The following is a 7275-nucleotide window of genomic DNA, read 5'->3' as shown; positions in this document are numbered from 1 at the left end:
GCTACTTGAATAAACAAAAAATAAATGTGTTTAAATCCACTGTGGTACACCTTGAAGACAAGTTCAAAACAATTCCACATAAATGTTACAAATTTTCTCAATTTTGGCAGAACCTACAAATAATTCGCACTATTTAGTTCCCCCGTTATATTCGAATCAATTCTTATTTTTTGGAAAAGAAATTCCTCAAGTTTTAAAAATAAAATATTCTTAAGAGTGAGGTCATGGTAATTCAGTTAAATGCGCTCATATTTTTCAACCCCCAAAATCGAATGGCCCTCGTTTTTCATGTAATACCATAGAGCTAGGAATAATAAGGAAATAAATATGTGTTTGGCCGGTCTCAAATGTGCGTTTAAGATCAGCTCAGGAGAATGGACGCGACTAATTATTTATTAATACTAATTATTTTCAGCATTCAATCACCAAGCATATATTTATTCTCATTCATAAAATTGCCATTGTAGTCAGAGAGTCAAAGAAAATCAATATGCGATAAATATCTAAGGATTTTGTTCAAGAATTTTACTTTCATTTTCCTGAACACCCCCGTCCATCTGATGGTATGTTCCCTGTGCAAATCAAGTGGTCTAGAAGAATCTCCTTATATGGATTGACACGCGCGTGGCGAGTCCCGGGTGCCACAGACTCTTGACCAATAGGAATGGATTAATCTGTCTCGAATCTAGGTGCCAGCGCGCGCTTTATGGAGCGGGCATTATCAAATCGGAGTGAGCATTCTCAAATGTTAATACACGGGGTCACTTTGCGCGTTGATGAATAGGAAATCTGTCTTACGTATTTATGAATGGAGGATTAAACATATGACCTCTTACACAATATCTGTCACAACCATTTCCAGCTATAAAATTTAACAGCAGTTTTATATCAAGCTTGTTTGAAGGAGAGTAAAACACGCCCACCACTTTTGATATGAGTCTTGCTGTGTTGTACTTTTACCAGGAAATCTTGCGAACGGGTGCTTTTTGTCTAAGGAAAAGCATCCAGCCGAAAAGTATAAACATCTGGATTTGTAAAGCATTTTGGAAGTACTTGGAAGTAGGCCTCGTTATTTTCGTCAGAATTTTAATTCAATTTTAGTTAAAGGTACGGTCACTTTCTCAGCGAAAATATTCAAATATTAAAGTAGTTGCAAGAGGCATCCCGTTTTACGTCGGTATTGTCCGCCTCACTGCGGGTGATGTTGTTCAGCTGGCAGTGCCGCCCATCGAATTGGCGGCCGCCCCGCCGCAGATGAAAGGAGCGGCATCGGGGCTCGCGCCGGCACGCCAAACCGCACCCAAGGACGCCCTCGGTCGTTGGAAACTCCCTAATGACGTGAGCATCGGTCAGGCAGTGGAACGGGGAGTGGTCATTACCAATGTCCGAGCCCCGAGTTCCCGGGCAGGACATCGCGGCTGGGGCTACCAGTGGCTCCGCGGGGCTCTCACAGATAACAGCAAGCTGCCAGTGGCACTCGACGTCGTCATAGAGACCGCCGTATGGATGCCACATCTGTAAGCAAGGCCGATCACCACCAATACCAGGCTCCCCCGGAGCCCAGTTGAAGTAAAGACACTTGCGACCTTCCCCACCAGGTTGCATCCATTGTTCCCCTTCACGGCTACATCCGATCCACACGCTCTCTCCCCGGCTGACCCCCAGAAAAATCTCCCAGACGAATTCGTGCTCATCCTGAGAGTCAGGCACCACCAACTCACAGCCCATCTAACGGCATGCGGTCGAGGCGGGCTCCCAAGCCATTTTCTCATCCAGCATACAATATTTAGAGCCATGAAACCACCCCAAATCTGTACAATCGTTGCCTGCCCCAACAGAAGTGATGAACATCATTAAATAAACCGTACCGACGCCCATCCTGATCGGAATAGATCTGCAAAGTAATTCAGTAGCCTGGCGTTTGCCTTTTTGAAGGAGGATAGACCTCGGAACTGGTTGATACTTGTAGATGTCTTAGTCACTCCTCATTCGATTGATGCATGTTGGCTGTGTGGAAACCACTTCGCCAAATAGCGAGGTTGCGTCGGCAATTTCTCCAACGGACAAATCGATAGATTTTATGTCTATAAATTGCCCATGGCAATAAGCAATGGGGGGGGGGGTGCTCGCCCGAAAAACATCAACATGGAAATATCCAGACCGCTGTTTTTCTTCGTTGCTCCTGCTGCCTGTCAACCTATTTCGGTTGATAAACCGCATGATGTCTTGGTCGATGAAGGGCCAAACGGAGAAAGTTTTTTTCCTTCGGCAGTCATTATACATGGAAAGGTAATAAGAAAGCGGTTGGCGCGACACAGAACGCTTCGGTAACTAACCCACCAACTAAATGACTGTGAACTTTTTAAATATTAAAAAATGCTCTAACTGGTCAAGCATACAGAAACAACGCAATCAACCAAACACAGAACGTAAAAAAGTAATTTCAATTTTTTTTTCATCTGACGAAAAGCCAATCCACGAGTCAAATACAATGGGAATACATGAATGGTAAATAAAGATCACTGATTAATTCTCGTAAACGCAATAATAAACATTCACATATCAGCAGTGTTGGAACTTTGAAAAGGTAGTTTGTTATGACTGGCAGATCTCGTATTTTGTCCGGGGGGGGGGTTCAGGACCGTACTAAGAACCCGCTTGGAAAACATACTACCATCTGTCTTTCTTTTGCCGACTGGGGGAGCACCTCAACTCTGGGCGGAGAGACCATAGTCCTGAACTCTGCCAAAATACATGCTTGTACATACAAACCCACAATTGGCTGCGATTTTGACTGAAATCCGCCTAACTATGGAGGATTTTCAGTCATGCCATTTTTGACGGTCATAGTTCAATTTACACAGATGTGAGCAGAAACTCGCGCGCCTTCGAAGACTCGCAACATTCTGGCGTAGGCCTATATGAAATTGCCAACAGAAATACCCAGATTAGAAAATGCACGCGCCTCCACGGACACAGTACCCTTCCTGAAGTGCTTTTGCCCGTCGTGTTACGTCATGTGAAAAACCTCTACAGGATGGCTGACATTAATGACCTAGGGTAATTAATGATTTGATTTATATCAGTGAACCACATGTTGCATACCGCTCGAAGTTAAGTGGCAGTTGCCAGGTAATGGTGCCAATAAATATTCAGTCAGTGTTAAAAAAATAAATCCATAATATAATAAAAGTAATGAAAGAAAAGGGAAAAACGTTAGCATCCAATCCTTTGGCATTATTCGGCTTCCGTAGTTTGGTATTTTCACTGTCCTTTACTTGACAACTATTGTTCAGTTACCACGTTGCAGTAACAAACAATCCGTAGGTATGATATATCGACAATATGTATAATAATATCGGGCCATTTGGCATAAATATTTAAAATGTTCAACTACAAGTGAATTCATCTATTAATATCTCATTATGACGGGCAAATTACGCCAAAGAGGCTCGCTCTCGCGCCCGCAAAGGGGAGAAATTGGCACGCTCGTCAGTGCACGCTTCAACGGCTGCGCTAATAAGATACATTTACTCCCTGGAAGCTTGACATGATGTCTCATGATAAAGATGAAAATGGATGATATCCTACTACTATAATAAGATAAGTGCATACTAAAACAGTGCAATGCATCTATGTGTCCGCCTGTCAGCAACAATCAGACATAAAAAAAATTGGGTCTGACCCTCCCCCTGGAATAAAAATCCTCGATTGCAAGGGCAAGCTCGAAATTTGTTCATATTAAATATGTTCATCACTGCAGTGGCGACAATATTGTAGTGATCTTTATCCGTTAAACATGTATCCTCATTGTATTAGACCTGGTTTTTTTTAGCTCTTCATTACGTGCAAACTGACACACAATTTTTAGAAATTTGTCACACAGCAAGAGTATTGCATGGATGGAATAGTTGGTATAGGAAGTCCCATTTTTATTCTATTTTGATTCGAAAAAAAGTGGTACCTGCGTGTTTGGTTTGTTTGGTTTCGTTTCTGTTTGTTTGCCCTGTTACAGTATTTTTTTAAAATAAATTCACAGTCATTTGGTTGGTGGGTTAGTATACCCATGGAGGAAGGAACACTCCATGGTACACCCAAGCGTTATGTGTCGCACCAACTGCTTTCCTGTGTTACCGTTTTATGTCTGATGACTGTTGATGGAACTTCTTTCTCTGTTTGGCCCTGCATCAATCAAGACACCCTGCAGTTGATTAACTAAGGGGGATTGCCGGCAGTCGTCTGCGTTTAATAGCTCCTTGGCTTGACAGCGGAAGCAACGAATGAAAAGAGCAGTCTGAATAATTCTAATTTAAAGCATTTTTGCTGAGCACCCCCATTTTTCATTACAATGGGCGATTTCTGGATATAGAATCTAATCGTTTTCCAATACTCAACTTCGGCTCCGTCTCAGGCTTCAACTGTTTTTAACTATCTGCCTTTGAAGCTGTAAGCGCAGTAATTAGTTTAATAGTGCCACAAAATATCAGAAAAGATGCAAGAGAGCCAGAAATTACAGTAATCCAATTTAATTTAAACGCTTCAGGCCCACAATCGGGGATTGGTTTTGGGAACGAAGCCTGAACGGAGCCAAAGTCGAGTATTGGAAAAGGGCCTAGCAATGGTGAACTGCTGACGCAACGTGGCAGACAGTTTTTCAATTACGTCAGCGTCGCTGTTCGGCCAACTGGTTCCCACAGCCAACATACATCAGTCGAATGATGAGTGACTGAGAGTATCAACAAGTTCCAGGGTCTACCCTCCTTCAAAAAGGCAAACACCAGACGATTAAATTACTTTGCAGATCTATCCCCATCAGGATGGGCATCGGTGCGATTTATTTGATGATGTTCACTACTTCTGTTGGGGCAGGCAACATTTGTACAGATTTGGGGTGGTTTCATGGCTCCAAATATTGTATGCTGGATGAAAAAATGGCTTGGGAGCCCGCCTCGACCGCATGCCGTGAGATGGGCTGTGAGTTGGTGGTGCCAGACTCTCAGGATGAGCACAAATTCGTCTTGGAGATTTTTCCGGGGGTCAGCCGGGGAGAGAGCGCTTGGATCGGATGTAGACGTGAAGGGGAACAATGGGTGCAACCTGGTGGGGAAGGTCGCAAGTGTCTTTACTTCAACTGGGCTCCGGGGGAGCCTCTAACTCGTGGTGGTCGGCCTTGCTTACAGATGTGGCATGTATACGGCGGTCTCTATGACGACGTCGAGTGCCTCCGGCAGCTTGCTGTTATCTGTGAGAGCCCCGCGGAGCCACTGGTAGCCCCAGTCGCAATGTCCTGCCCGGGAACTCGGGGCACGGGCATTGGTAATGACCACTCTTTGTTCCATTGCCTGACCGATGCTCACGTCATTACGGAGTTTCCAACGACCGAGGGTGTCCTTGGGTGCGGTTTGGCGTGCCGGCGCGAGCCCCGATGCCGCTCCTTTCATCTGCGACGGGGCGGCCGCCGATTCGATGGGCGGCACTGCCAGCTGAACAACATCACCCGCAGTGAGGCGGACAATACCGACATAAAACTTGACGCTTCTTGCAATTACTTCAATGCTTAATTAAATATTTGCAAAAGCTTGACGACTTTCCCTGTGCAAGGACTGGCTAAATTTATTTATTTCAAAGGCGGAAAACAACTGCAAAAGTGTGGCACTCGGAATCCTTTAAGATGAATGGCAGACTATATTGTTCGATATTTTTCTTTACAATCACACACAAAGAAACAGAGTGTTGTCATTTCATGCCTGGTGATACCTGATAACGTCAAAACACCTCAACAATTCTAAGCAATAGGTTGTAAAGTATCGAATTCGTAAACTACTTATATTTTGGTGTTACAGTATGCAGTTGTTTAGAAATGTTGTCTTATTCCTTTTTAGCTACTTTCATTGCTTTTTCCCCTTGTTTCAAGATTACGTTTATTAGCACAGATCTTTCTAAACGATAATCGTACAGCATTATTTTTGATAGAAGTGTGACAGTTCAACCGGTAATTCCAATCCCTCGTGAGGACATATTAATTTCTCAAGTGCAACGTGGCAGTCTCTGGTTCCTTATTTGCCATGGATACCCATATACGACAGTTAGCAAAAGTTTTCCTGACATTTCTCTTGCTAAGATTTCTTTACTCGCCTGCGTCTGTCCTGAGCTCTTTACCACAAAAGAGAACAGTTCCACAACACCTAACCAGCAAATGGACTACGTGAACTAAGTGCGTCAAATACTCGCCATAGTTAAACTGAGGTTTAGGCTACTTTGTATCTCATTAAAACGCTTGGAATTTAAACACATTTCTGAGCACATTTTTGTACCAACTTTTTTGACATTTTTAACCGCGACGTGTTTAGTGTTTTGCGTTTAGGAATGCGTTGAAATGCTAAGCACATCTCACAAAGCTAAACATGTACCACGGAAAAGCGCTTAGCGTTTAAACACATTCCTAAACACATTTTAATAAACATGTTATGGGTTGAACGTGGGGAAAAAGTGGGTACAAAAAGTGCTTAAACTCTAAACGTTGTTTTTATAGTATACTTGACAGAATAGGAACATTCACCTTAGCCTGTACAAACGCTTCCATAAGAAAGCATTCGGGTGGACAGAACATTGTGTCATGAATCTTGTGTCTATTATAAATTTCTCAAGTAAAGGTCTTGCTTTTTACTTGAGTGTAGGCCTACATATGCTAATTGTGGGTTTTTGCATAAGTAGAGGAGTGCTTTTGCATTTATTTAGCGAAAAACTCTGGACGGGTTGTTAGATTGAATAATACGATTGTTGAATTTCAGGTTTAAACGAGTATATTTGGGGGGGTTATGTCTACCCAATCGTGGAAACGGGATACGTTTTGAAGGAGGCAGTCAAGAGGCCCTCATTTTCTGGAAGGGGGGCACTCAATGCATGGTTTCAGTCACGGCTAAAACGCGATAAAGGCCGGTTCATACTTTAGGCGAATGCGAAAGCGAAGCAAATTTGACGTCACGAAAAAATTGCAGGGAAATTTCTCTAGAGTTAAAATGTGTTAAATTTTTGCGAATTCGTAACGCGAAAAATTTGATGTGACGTCACAAATTTAAGTCCGTTTTCACTTTCGCGCGAAGTATGAACAGGCCTTAAGATGGGCTATTCATAGCCTTTTCTTTCCCTTATATACATGTAAATATATATGGGGGGTGGGCACACGGGGATCACAGGCCTTGAGGGGGAGGATAGCCCATACGCTATTTTGTCTCCCTGAGTGTGGTGAAAGGCGTGTATAGAAAATTAAAAGAA

This window comes from Acanthaster planci, linkage group LG17, assembly GCF_054643075.1.
Source record: "Acanthaster planci isolate LZ-2023a linkage group LG17, COTS_SCS, whole genome shotgun sequence".
In the NCBI taxonomy this organism is placed as follows: Eukaryota; Metazoa; Echinodermata; class Asteroidea; order Valvatida; family Acanthasteridae; genus Acanthaster; species Acanthaster planci.
This window is presented reverse-complemented; position numbering follows the sequence as displayed.